Source organism: Cibotium barometz, chromosome 59 (assembly GCF_041138505.1).
Source record: "Cibotium barometz isolate CiBa-2024 chromosome 59, ASM4113850v1, whole genome shotgun sequence".
Taxonomy (NCBI): domain Eukaryota; kingdom Viridiplantae; phylum Streptophyta; class Polypodiopsida; order Cyatheales; family Cibotiaceae; genus Cibotium; species Cibotium barometz.
The window spans coordinates 31,785,092-31,799,302 of record NC_141104.1 but is presented as its reverse complement, the minus strand read 5'-3'; positions in this window follow the sequence as shown (position 1 = coordinate 31,799,302).

Sequence of the window (14,211 nt, the reverse complement as noted above, 5' to 3'; positions counted from 1 at the left end):
TACAAGGAAAGTGACCTTTTCACCTTCAACTTTCCTTCTTTCAACTTGTGAGAGGAGTTTTCTATGCTCCAAGTTTGGAAGTTTTTGGTGGACGGATCTTCAACGACATGCTACATGCAACACACTTTTTTGCATGCATGTGTTGATTGACGACTCAAGTGGTGATTTCTTCTCGATTTCCGTGCATGCAAGAGGAATTCTTCTACGACGCTTCAGTTGGAGTTCGCTTTTGAAGGTAATCCGTTCTCTATTTGTAAGCACGTGCATACCATGGCCTCAGCGGAACCGTCTCATGTTCACTTCGATTTTGAGAATGATATGCCTGATGTTAGTGAGGCACACCCTTTGGGTGGTGGTGTGGGTGATTCGCGACAGGCCGTTGCGCCTGATCGGGATGCCAACATGACCGATGCTGAAGGGGGTGCGAGTCCACTAGATGATTATGGTTTGGTAGACACGTTAGAGTTTGGGCCTCTCACTTCAAGGGTAGTTGCACTTGAGCGCACTATAACAAATGTCAATACCAATCTCACAAACATGAGCACGCTTTTTACTGAATTTATGGCACGTTTTGCAAGTGGATCGGCGGCAAGTGGAGGGCCTATTCCGATAGTTATGCCTCCTCTTGTTCCAAATCCTATAGTAGAATCTATTGCACCCTCTGCAACGCAGGAAGGGGCTATGTTGAAAAACGTGAAGCCGCCTGTGTTTAAGGGAGAGGAGCGCGATCGTAACAAGGATGCGGTCCATACATTTTTACACAAGTGGACGGACTTGCATCGCTTACGCCGCACTCCCGCTGCTGTTATGGTCACTGAGGCGAGTCTCACACTTGAAGGTAAAGCCTACAAGTGGTGGATGAGTCTACCTATTGAAACTCGCCCTAAGACTTGGGAGGAGTTTGCGGCATCTTTTAAAAAGGAGTTCTTACCGCAAAACGAGAAAGATCGGAGTTGGACAGCCTGGGACAAGTGCAAGATGGAAGGTCTTACACTTAATCAGTATGTGTCCAAATACCGTGAAGTCATTCTCAAGCTAGACGGTTTGGACGACTTTCAAAAGGTTCGTGGGTTTGTTAGAGACCTTGATAAAGAATATCAGGAAAAGGTTAAAACCCAGTATCCTAAAACTTTGGAAGCGGCTATCCAAAGTGCCCTTATCTTTGATGACACCATGGATAAGAAGGGCATGGATAGACCGGCCAAATTCAATGGCTCGCAATTTAATGCTAATAAGCGTAAACTTGCCAGCAATTCTACTGAAAACACAAAGAAGTCTAAAGGGTCAAGTGGTCCGTTGTCTCCACAAGACTATGAACGGGCCAAGAAGGAGAAACTATGTTATCATTGCTTAGGTAGTGATCATGAGAAGAAAAATTGTCCACAGTTACCTCGCAAGAATAAGGACAAGGTCAAGGAGAAGGTTGTACACATGGTGCAAACGCTTCCCTTGGATGCTGATCCTAAGTATTATGCGGTAGAGGTTTCGCACATTGCCGAGTTGCATGAGTGTAATCTCACTGCATCTATGTGGCAAGAGACAGTTGGACCACATGATTTGGTCCGTATGCATGGCTCCATTTATGGTCATCGAGTACGTATTCTCATTGATGATGGTGCCACGCACAATTTCTTGAACTATGCATTAGTTAAGAAATTAAAGTTGCCGGAGACAAAGAGTTCTCATCGTTATGTGGTGTCCACCATTCAGGGGGATGATCACGATGTGTGGGATACTCTAGTACGGCAAGTGCCTGTGTTTGTGCAAGAACACACTATGGTTCTTGACTTCCAAGTGATGAATGTGTCTCGTGCGGATGTCATCTTAGGACGGGAGTGGTTGTATGGGTTAGGGTCATCACTCAAAAGGAGTTATGAACATAATACGTTTACGTTTGAGGCCAATGGTAAGCATGTTTTACTTATTGGGGAACGTGATGTACCCCCAACACCACTCATATGTAATGCTGCCGAACTCTCTTTTTTGGAGCATAGTAATCAAATAGAAGAAGTCTATTTTTGTTATTGTGTGTCGCAAACTAGTGGGTTTGATGTGCATGATGTTTCTTCTTCAAATGAATCTTCCTCAGCGATGCCTTCTTTCTCTTTACCTTCTTCTAAAATCTCTTTAAATAATCTTAAGCAACCAGTTAATGCTTTGTCTTTGCAACAACTGTTACAAGAATTTAAAGATATTTTTCCTAATGATTTACCAGAGGGTTTGCCACCCAAACGAGCTTTGCCTCATCGCATTGATGTCGTTCCGGGCACCAAACCAATTAGTAAGCCGTCGTACAGGCTTAGTGCGACTGAAGCAGCTGAGGTGGAACGTCAGCTTGCTGACTACCTTAGTAAGGGCTTCATTCGCCATAGTGCTTCACCATGGGCATCGCCCATTCTTTTGGTGAAGAAAAAGGATGGATCCATGCGCATGTGTGTGGATTATCGCTCCTTGAATGCGGTAACCATTAAGAACAAATACCCGCTACCTAAGATAGATGAGTTGTTTGATCAACTCAAAGGTGCGAAGTATTTTTCTAAAATTGATTTACGTTCAGGATATCATCAAGTGCGTATTAACGCTGATGATATAACCAAGACTGCGTTCCGGACTCGCTTTGGACACTATGAGTTTTTGGTTATGCCGTTTGGGCTTACTAATGCCCCGGCAACATTTATGACGCTTATGGATAGCGTACTAAGGCTGTACTTAGGCAAGTTTGTCATTGTCTTTCTTGATGACATTTTGGTCTATAGTTCGACTTTAGAAGAGCATTTGGAACACTTACGAAAAGTTTTTCAGTTACTACGCGAGAATGCACTTTACGCGAAAGCAAGTAAGTGCGAATTTCTCAAGGATAGCATACAATACCTAGGTCATGTAATTTCTGCAGACGAAATTGCTATGGATGCTAGCAAGGTTGATGCTATTATGCGATGGCCAACACCTCGTAGTAAGGAAGAACTTCAAATCTTCTTGGGAATGGCAGGATTTTGTCGCAAATATGTGAATGGTTATGCAAAGATGTTGGGGTAAAGGCACTAATGCCACCCTGGTACAGTTAGTACACTTAAGTACAGTTAGTACTTTTTTATTGCTACGTACACTAAGTACGGTGTACTTAGTGTTGTAACCTTATCCATTAATATAAAAGGTTGACTGTGTGCTTGGGGAGGTACACACATACTCATTATCCCCAAACTCTTGACTTCTCTCCACTGTGTGTGTCGGTGTGCTCCTCCTCTCTCACTCTCACTCTCAACTGGTATCAGAGCCTCGCACACCTCTCTCCCCTCCATTCGGCTGGAGCTTGGCATTCGGCATTCGCATCTTTGCTTCGCGTAGTTGCCCACACGGGGGTCTTAGCTCGGAGCAGGCAGCAGCGCCGCCCAGCCAGACAGCATCGCCGCCCACCCAGGCAGCGACGCCAGCCATCCAGCCAGCGCCGCCACCCAGCTCCTCCACCGCCAGGAGCGACCCAGCACTTGCAGCCAGGTCGCCTAGCAGGAGGGGGCCAGTGTAGCCTTTCTGGCAACACAAACGCCCCTCCAAAGCTCCCATTTCGCAGACATTTGACAGCCCTCGTGTTCAAAGGGTGTCTTTCGAGACACTACATCTGACACCGGGTGTCACTGCGTTTCTTCGCATCACGGTACGTCGTGTCTTCATCCTTTCACCATTGTACTTGCAGGAGTAGGTGCAGGTACAGCTATTGAGCTCACTGTGAGCACATTTTGGTCAGATGCATAGTCAGTACGCGTGTATGCCTACTGCGTAAGAAATTTCTTGCAGAATCAAGGGGCTTTTGTAGCCAGTGCCAGGATTTGGCTTATATACGCACGCATTGCGTTATATACTCCCGATTGGAGTTTGATTCTTGCAGATTTGTATGCATTTGTGACCTACTGTACAGTGGAGGATACACTGAGTACCACATTGCAGACTGGAGCACGGAATGTGCTAATCAGATTTGGGCTTTTGCAAGGTGGATGCATATCAGTGCTGGGGGAAGCATTTAGATGCCTAATTGTTGTCAGTGAAGCGGTAATGCACTCGAAATTCTGATTTCTTTATCTCCAGTCAAGGGGCTTTTGCCCAATCTCTGTCCTAAACTGTTGTATACAGTTTTAGGGGTGTCTGGAAGTTCGAAATCGACAAGGTTGAATGGTCAAACAGTCAAAAATCTGATTCTGTACTTTTTGGTACAGTCAGAACTGTTCTGAGTCAACCGGTTGACTGAACTCAGTCAAGGTACAGCGGTACAGAGTGCTATTTATACTGCTGTTTTTCACTGTTCGTGACAGGCAAATGCTTCTGTAATTTCAGATTTATGCTGGTTGCACAACGGTGCATTGAATGATGCAAACAGAGTTGCTGTTCGGAAACTGCTGCATGCAGTAAACAGTCATAAATCTCTGTTTAGGTGGGAGATTCAGTGCAAGTGCAGATCTTAATTGTTCCGCTGCAGGAGCACAGTTCAAGTGCAAGCTTGCACTTGGTTTGCAGGGAGTCAGGCACCCATATTTGGGTTATCTACTCAGTTTGCTGATTGTAATGGCTTCATCATCGGAGTCCTCACTTTTGAACATCAAGAAGTTGCAGGGTGCTGCAAATTATCCTATGTGGAAGAAGATGGTCCTAAATGTGCTTATACTCAGGCAGTTTCATGCTCCTATAGTACACGAAGGTGTAAAGCCCGAAGGCATGTCTGATGATGCTTGGGCATTGGCTGATCTGTCAGCGAAGTCCATAATTGAACTGTCACTCCATGAGAGTGTTGTTTGGAATGTGGACAGTGAAACTACCGCCTGGGGTGTTTGGAAAAAGCTACGGGACACATATGAGCAGCAGAGTGCAGCCTCTAAGATATATTGGTTGCGCAAGTTCTTCAACTTGAAGATGAAGGAGGGGACTTCCATGGATGCACATCTTAATGAGTTCAATTCTATTGTTACTCAGCTTGCGAATCAGAAGTACGTGGTGGATGATGAAACCAAGGGTATGGCACTCTTGATATCTCTTCCAGAGAGTTGGGATACTTTCACCACAGCTGTGACGAATGCAAATGCCTTCATAGGCTTCTCAGATATCACAGGACTGATTTTGCAGGAGGAGCAAAAGCTGAAAGCTCAAGATGCAGTGAAGCCTAACAATGCCTTGAATGCAAGAGGCAGAAGTCAGCAGAGAGGCAAATCCCAGGAAAGGGGAAAAGGTAGGAGCAAGTCCCGCTCCAACAAGGATGTTGAGTGCTACTACTGTGGCAAGAAGGGACATACCAAGAAGCAGTGTTTCAAGCTTAAGAATGATAAGAAGGACAAAGCCAAGGAGAATGATGCAGATGCAAAGGCAATAGTACCAGTAAGCAAGGGCAAGAGCAGTGTGAAGATTGAGGAACTTCATTCTACACACGGTTATGACAGTGAGGGAGATGTCTTATTTCTCTCTACCTTGGATGCTCATGCTCTCCATGCAGGTGGTCTTGCAGACATGCACTCTTGGATTATTGACTCAGGTGCCTCGTTTCATGTCACACCTTACAGAGAGTTGTTTGTGACGTATGCAGGGGGCAGTAATGGAGTCGTTTTTCTGGGAGATAATCATGCATGCAGTATTGTTGGCATTGGAGATGTCAGGCTTGTGTTTGCTGATGGTACTCAGCTCATGCTCCATAATGTCAGGCATGTACCGGAAGTCAAGAAAAATCTGATTTCCACTGGTATGTTGGATGATGAGGGATTTGTGACCAGCTTTGGTCATGGTTGTTGGAAGGTCACCAAAGGTGCCCTGGTTATTGCCAGAGGGCCCAAGGTAGACACAATGTATACCCTTCATGCCAAAGTGTGTAATCATACTGATATTCATGCCACCGAGCTGCCGAATATTTCAATGTGGCATAGCCGGTTGGGACATATGAGCATAAGTGGAATGGAGCAATTGGCTCGTCTTGGCTATTTACCGTCTCTTAAATTTTCTGATCTTAAGTTTTGTGAGCATTGCATATATGGTAGACAATTACAGTGCCCTCATAAGAGGAGAATAGGACATAAGGATGCTCAGCTTGAGCTTGTACATACAGATGTGTGTGAGATGCCTAGTCCATCACTTGGAGGTGCACGGTATTTTGTCTCCTTTATTGATGATTCCACACATAAGGTGTGGGTGTACCCTCTTCGGTTGAAGAGCGATGTCTTTACAGTGTTTCAGAAATGGCTTGCTTTGGTTGAGAACCAGACACGCAAAACACTGAAGGCTTTGCGGTCAGATAATGGTGGGGAGTATATGTCTAAAGCATTCAATGACTTTTGTGATGCTAGAGGTATTCAAAGGGAACTCCCTGCTCCTTACAGTCCACCGCAAAATGGCACTGCAGAGCGCATGAATAGAACCATACAGGAAAAGGTCCGCTCTATGATGTCACATGCTGCTTTATCTTATGGATTTTGGGCTGAAGCTGTTAAGACAGCAGTACACCTCATAAATAGGTCACCGAATAAGAGACTGGATGGCGGAGTGCCAGAAGAGCTTTGGACAGGAAAACCTCCGTCCTATAAGCACTTAAGGGTCTTTGGTTGCACTGCGTACGTGCACATACGCAGAGAAGAACGAACCAAGTTAGATCCTAAGTCTCTAAAATGCATATTTCTTGGATATGGTGACAAAGGTGAGATGGGTTACCGCCTATGGGATCCAGTAAATAAGAAGCTTATACGCAGCAATGATGTCTTGTTTGACGAGTCATGCATGTTTAAGGCAGACAGTAAGTCTTCTGATGCTTCAGACATTGATGTTGATGACTTGGAACACCCTGTACAATTCAGGCAGCCTGCTAATCAGCCACTACAGCAGCGTAATCAGCCTTTAAATGATGCTGCAGCAGGTCAAAATAATCAGCCAGCAGTGGCAGAAGATGTCCTACAGGACATGCCACCTTTGGAAGATCTCCCAGGCATTATTTTGCCACCAGATTTGATGGAACAGCCACCTGTTTTAGGTGACCAGCAGGCTGGACAGCAAGACCCATGGGTCCGTAGGTCCACACGACAAAGGAGGCAGCCAGCCCGATTTGTTCCAGGAGCAGATTTTATAATGCTTACAGACTGTGGAGAGCCTTCCTGTTATAAGGAGGCAGTGCAAATGCATGATAAGAGGCTATGGGAACTAGCCATGAAGTCCGAAATGGACAGTCTCCATAAAAATGGCACTTGGGAATTGGTGCAGCTGCCAAAGGGCATGAAGACATTGCCATGCAAGTGGGTATACAGACTAAAAGTCACACCTGGAGCTAGACCACGGTATAAAGCCAGATTAGTTGCCAAGGGTTTTAGCAGGAATACGGTGTAGACTTTGATGAAATCTTTTCTCCCGTGGTCAAGATGACCACACTCAGGACTGTACTTGCTTTGGTTGCATGTGAGGATTTGCAATTATGCCAAATGGATGTGAAAACGGCTTTCCTTCACGGTGATCTTCATGAAGAGATCTACATGTAGCAGCCAGAGGGTTTTGCAGTCAAGGGCAAGGAGTCACTTGTATGCAAGTTGAAAAAGAGCCTTTATGGGCTGAAACAGGCACCAAGAGAATGGTATAAGAAATTTGATACCTTCATGAGGTCCCAAGGTTTCAGGAGAAGTGATACCGATCATTGCTTGTACACAAAGAAAGCTGCAAATGGCAGCTTAATCATTCTCATTTTATATGTGGATGATATGCTTATTGCCGGTAAGGCTCGTAAGGAGCTTGATGATCTAAAAGGGAGATTGCATGAGGCCTTTGATATGAAGGACCTTGGTGATGCAAATCACATACTGGGCATGCGGATACGGAGAGACAGGGGACAGCGTCTGTTGTATTTGTCTCAGACAGAATATATTGGCAAAGTGTTGCAAAGGTTTCACATGGAGGGGGGGAAGACTCTTAGTTCTCCATTGCCTCCATATGTGAAACTCAGTGCAATGGACAGCCCACAGTCAGATGCTGACAGGGCTGAGATGGCCAAGATTCCGTATGCTTCAGCTTGTGGCAGTCTCATGTATGCTATGGTTGCTACCAGGCCTGATATTGCGTTTGCAGTGGGAGTGGTTAGCAGGTATATGGCAAATCCAGGCAAGAAGCATTGGGATGCAGTGAAAGGTATTATGAGATACCTGAAGAGCACACAGGAGTTGTGCATATGCTTTGGCAAGCAGGATGCAAAAGTGCATGGTTATGTTGATTCAGATTATGCTGGTCATCCAGATAACCGGAAGTCTACTACCGGTTATGTTTATACATTCACAGGAGGTGCAGTGTCGTGGGTATCAAGGATGCAGCAGTGCATAGCCTTGTCCACCACAGAAGCTGAATATATTGCAGCCACAGAGGCATGCAAGGAAGCCTTATGGCTATCTCGGCTAGTGGGAGACTTGGGCATTACAGGAGATATCCCATTGTTGCATTGTGACAGTCAGAGTGCTATTCAGTTGGCACACAATCCTGTCTTTCATGCAAAGACGAAGCACATAGATGTAAAGTATCACTTCATCAGGGAGGTGATAGATGATAAGCTGATTCAGCTTGTCAAGATTCATACGGATGACAATCCAGCAGATCTGTTGACAAAAGGCTTGCCTACAGAGCGGTTTGCACACTGCCGATGTTTGATGGGTATAGGATGAGCCTTACTGGGCCATGTACTCCATTGTGTATATGCTGTATTTTTTCTCTTTTTTATACTTGAGGGCACATTGCCTTTAAGTGGGAGGTTGTTGGGGTAAAGGCACTAATGCCACCCTGGTACAGTTAGTACACTTAAGTACAGTTAGTACTTTTTTATTGCTACGTACACTAAGTACGGTGTACTTAGTGTTGTAACCTTATCCATTAATATAAAAGGTTGACTGTGTGCTTGGGGAGGTACACACATACTCATTATCCCCAAACTCTTGACTTCTCTCCACTGTGTGTGTCGGTGTGCTCCTCCTCTCTCACTCTCACTCTCAAAAGATTGCCGCTCCCATGACTGATCAATTGAAAGGTGCGGCAATTACCTTTCAATGGCGTGAGGAGCAACAACGTAGCTTTGATAAGCTTAAAGTTGCTTTGGCTACGGCTCCCATCTTGGCAATTGTGGATCCTCAAAAACCATTTGTGATTGAAACAGATGCCAATGCTAAGGCAATGGGTGCGGTTCTCATTCAAGATGGTCATCCTGTTGCCTATGAGAGCAAGAAGCTCAATCGTGCTCAACAAAACTACTCAGCTTACGAGCGTGAGCTCTTTGCCATCATATATGCCTTACGAAAATGGCGACATTACTTATATGGTGCGCAATTCGAGATTGTTTTTGATCATGAAAGCATAAAGTGGTTTATGAACCAAACAGATTTGCAGGGTCGAAAGGCTAGATGGGCTGAGATCCTTCAGGAGTATGATTGCAAGCTACGCTATCGCAAAGGACGTTACAATATTGTAGCTGATGCTTTGAGTCGTATGCCAGAGATTAATTCGCTGTTATTCACAGAGTTGAAAAGCGAATTATTAGAATCTTTACGAGGCAAATGCAAGCAGGATTCAACATACTCAAAGGTGTGGAATCATGTTCAAATGAGGGGTCCCTCTCACTCAAACGGTAGTGTTTCCAGTTCTTCCACACATGGTTCTTCTTTATCACAAGATGAACTACAGCGATGGAAAAACTTTTCCATCGATGATGGATACTTACTCCACAAGGGAAGAGTTTGTGTTCCATTGGACTTAGACACTAGGCGCCAAATTCTTTTTGAGTGTCATGATAGTCCAAGTGCAGGTCATGCGGGCATTCGCAAAACGTATGCTCTCATAAGAAAGCATTTCTATTGGCCTGGACTTCACAAGGATGTTACTGACTATGTTCTGCAGTGTCAGAAGTGTCAAGTGAACAAAGCAGAACGTCTTAAAGCTGGCGGGTTACTGCATCCATTGTACCAGAAAACTCCACCAGTTTAAAAACGGGTCCCGTACCAAAATTGTCGCCCCGATTTTGTGGACCGTTTAAGATACTCAAGAAAGTGGACCCAGTAGCCTATAAACTTGAGTTACCAGCACATTCCAAGGTTCATCCCATCTTTCACGTAAGCCGTTTGAGGAAACGCCTTATGGGTCATGAAAGGCCGGTGGATGATTCTTTCTTGGTAGAATATGTGGAACCCCCAATACTGCCTCATGAACCAAAAAGAGTATTGGATTACCACATGTTACGTACTCGCCACCAAGTTCGGAAACAAGCTCTTATCAAGTGGAAGGACCGTCCAGAGGAAGGCTCTACTTGGGAAAACATTAGTGTGATGAGGAAACGTTTCCCCACTTTTGTTTTCGAGGACGAAAACTCTTTTCGAAGGGGGGAGTAATGTCAGGACTATGGTCCTACGGAAGTCGAACCCTAGCATAAGTTAATAGCTTTCGGAGTCTCGAGAGTATTATTAGTGCTAGCGGGGTTCAGGGGTTAATGGGCGTTAGGGTTTGGTCGATGTGTGTACACATCTAAGTTAGCACGGCTCTTAAGTAAGATGGGCGGCCGGGCTAGGAGGTGTGGACACAGGCCAGGGTTTTGGTATAAAACCCAACGAGAAACCCTAACTCGTCATTATATGGTTGGGAGGTGAACCGACTTCCACCCTCTCTTCTTCTCCACGCCTAGGCTATGGCGGCTTGAGGAAGACGCAGCCGTAGTGGAGGCGTTACAGGATCATACCATGGGCCAGGCCTACACTCGTCTCACCATAATCCCCTATCCAAAGATGTGCCTAGAGGGTTGGCATTGACAAGGTGCATGTGTTTGTGTGCACCGTGAGATGCAAGAAGTGAAAACAATTATGAAGCCGATCGTGATATAGAAGGTTGTTGGGGACGTAACAACGGACTTGCGCAACCTCTGTGGCTCAAAGGATTTGGTGTTGTCAAGCACTTGGGATAGAGGCTATGTGGGTCAAATGAGTGGTGTGATCGAGGTGATGGCAAGTTCTTGTTAATTGTTGTAGGATAGGTGGGCCATGTAGAAGTTACTTTCAATGAAAACTTTAACACTCTACTTTCTTCAATACTTATTTGTTTGCTTTCTTTGACTCTTACACATGTTAGAGATAGGAAACTAGTAGTTAATGTGTTACAAGTAGAGCCGATAAGACAAGTGTGAGTGAGATTGGGTTGTCCATGAGAATGGAAAAATTGAGGACACCATGTCTGGCAAGGACATTGGTAAGCCACAAACCATGGGTGGCATGCCGGACATGGCCGAATGGATCTGGGTGCTTCTTGAGCTTTTTTTAAAAATGAAACAATTGGTGGCTATTCGACCAGCTTGCTTGAAGTATGGCGATAGCGACAGAAAGAAGTGAAGCGTTATAGAGCTTGCACGGTCTCGAGTTGGAATTTTGGAATGTTGAACATTGCCGACCTTTGGTATGAGGCGTTGCATTGACCTGGGCATCTCTACCTCACTTGATTTAGTGTAGATGTAGGCAAGTTGTTTTATGCCTTAGGGGGAGATGCGGAACGTGGTTGATTGAATCAGCCCTTTGTGTGAAGATCGATGTTTGGGTGTGTGGATTCGATGGCTCCAAGGACCACAAATTGGGTTGCCTATGTGATTGGGTAAGAACAAGGATTCTCCTATGGAATCTTCACGGAGTCTCACTGCACTTTGCACAGATGGGAGGCTACCAGCCCTTGTGTGAGTGTGCAAAAGCCGGAATTGTGATTCATGGATGGAAAAAGGCCGAGAATAATAGCAAGAGGAGACTCAATGATAAAGATGAAACAAGCCAACTAGACCAAAAGCAAGCATGTAAAGAGTTGGCATAGAGCCAATGTGCCTTGATAAAGTGCAGGTTAGACCATTAGGTGCGAAGAAATGACCGGGTCTAAGTTCCTAAGTGTCTATGGCGAAAGGATGTGAGTAGGGTTGATTGCACACCAAAAACTTGTTAGGGTTTGGGTATGATAAGTACAAGCATGTTTTGGTTTGGTCTTGTGAGAATTTTTTTTGGGTTTGCAGGTGGTTTGGCAGTTGGGTTATCCAGGCAATGTATCTGCAAATAATCCTAACTATACCACCTCTACCCTTCGTGCGAAAGCGTTTTACCCACTCAGTGGGGAGCCAAAATAAGTAGTAAAAGGAGGGTGAAGTGGTGACATGTACTTATCGATTTATCAGGAAGATGTGGACGTCAACGTTGCATTGATCGTCACTGTTGATAACCGCCCGATGAGAACATTTTCTCTCAATTACTTCTTTTGTGTATCGATTGGTAGCTGTGGTTGTGCCTGCTTCTCAATCTTCTTACCAAGGGGCTTGTAACATTGCTAGTGGCTTGGTTGTTGGCATTGTTGGTCATGCCAATGTCAAATTTGTCGGTCTTTAAAGTTGCTAATGGGTTGGTGTATGCTAGGTGCCTTGCGAAGCGTACCGGTGGCGTGGTTGAGATGCAGGTGAAGGTGGTGGTGTAGAGGTTGGGGGGGCTTGTTGATGGAGCTAGGAGCTCTTTGTTGTGACTGGTAGTGTTGCCGATTGGGGGTATTGGAATGCCAACGAAGGCTTGGTTAGTGAGGAGATTGGACCCTTGTGGTTAAAACATACGCTTGCTCTCTTACATCATACATAGATGCACATGCATGAACATAAAATAGGAAGAGCTTTGCACTTTTTTAAAACATCAACAACAAACAGAGCTCTCACTCTCTCTCTCTCTCTTTGACCAAGCTCTCTACCCCTAAAAAATGGAGCAAGCATCCAAAGTCCAACCAACAATGCCCAAGTTGGATCCCTCATAAGGCCAAGTTTGCTAAAGACCCTAATGTGGCCATCGCTTCTCACTCAAAATGAGAGACAGAGCCTCCACTGGCTAATGGGTGTAGTAATTTTTTTAAAGTAATTAATCAAAATTAAATTGATTGTTTTTGTTTTTGGTTTTGGTTTTGGTTTTTTTTCTTGTTTTTGTCTAATTTATTTTTTGGTTTTTAAAACAAAAGATCAAAATTAAAATAACAAAAAAGAAAAGGGAGTCTTTTTGTTTGTTTGTTTGTTTGTTATTTTTGAATTATTATTATTTTTTAAATAAAAAGTTAAAAAAATTCTTTTAAATATATAATGTAAAAATCAAGGAAAAAAAGCAAATAAGAGTTCTTTTAAAGGAGAAAAAAGAAGCAGCAAAAGTGTCTTTTTCAGGGGAAATAATAAAATAAAAGCAAAAAGGAAGGAAAAAGAAGAGAAAGAAAAGAAAACAATAAAATGAAAAAGAAAAAGAAAGGGCGAGGGTGGGGAGAAGGATATTATGAATAAATAAATTTACAAGGGGATTTTGGAAAGAGAGATGGGAGAAAGCGAGCATGGAAATACATGTGCGCATGCGTAAGTGAATGAGGTCTGAATGTAGCGAAGGGGTGCACGTGTGATGTAAATGTTAGGGGGTGAATGAATGGTGGTGGGGGGGTGTAAGTGTAGGTGCATGCGTACATGCATGTAGATGTGTGTGGGATGTAAATCTATAAGTGCATGTGTGCGCGTGATGTGGTGTGTATGTGCATGTACACATGCGTGCAAGTGTGTGGGGTATGTAGGTGCGATGTACGTGTGCGCGTGAGAATGTGTGCATGTACTGTGCAAGGTGCGTCCACGTGTAAATGGGAATGTGTGGTGAAAATGTGTATCACACGAGTGGATGCATGTGCCTGTGAGGGTGAATGACCACGTGTGATGTGTGAGTGAACGTAAGAGTGTGCACATGTGTGAAGGGAAGAGTGCAATGTGCATGTGCACAGGGTCGATGTGCACAAGGTATAACTGTATGGGGTGCACGTAGACGTGCATGCACATGCATATGCGTGTGCAAATGTATAGGAGTGTGCATGTGCAAGTAGGAATGTGGGTACACGTGTGAGGTGGGCATGCACGTGCATATGAATGTGGTGTATGCAAAGATGTGTGCATGTGCGTGTGCAATGGGTGCACATGCATGTTGACGAGAAGTTTTTTACATTTTTTATCATTCCCGGTGAAGGTAGTAACTGTACACATGAGCTCAAGGGGTATATGTTACACATGAGATTAGTGTTTAGGCTTGCCATGCCTGGACTCAGGGGGCAAGGGCGGAGGATCATTTTCCCATTCACGATGAAAGCTTGGATGCCATCACCGCTGACTTTGTTATTGCGCTTGATTGAGCTATGTTTTTCCTCTAGCTTGCAAGTGGGTGTTGC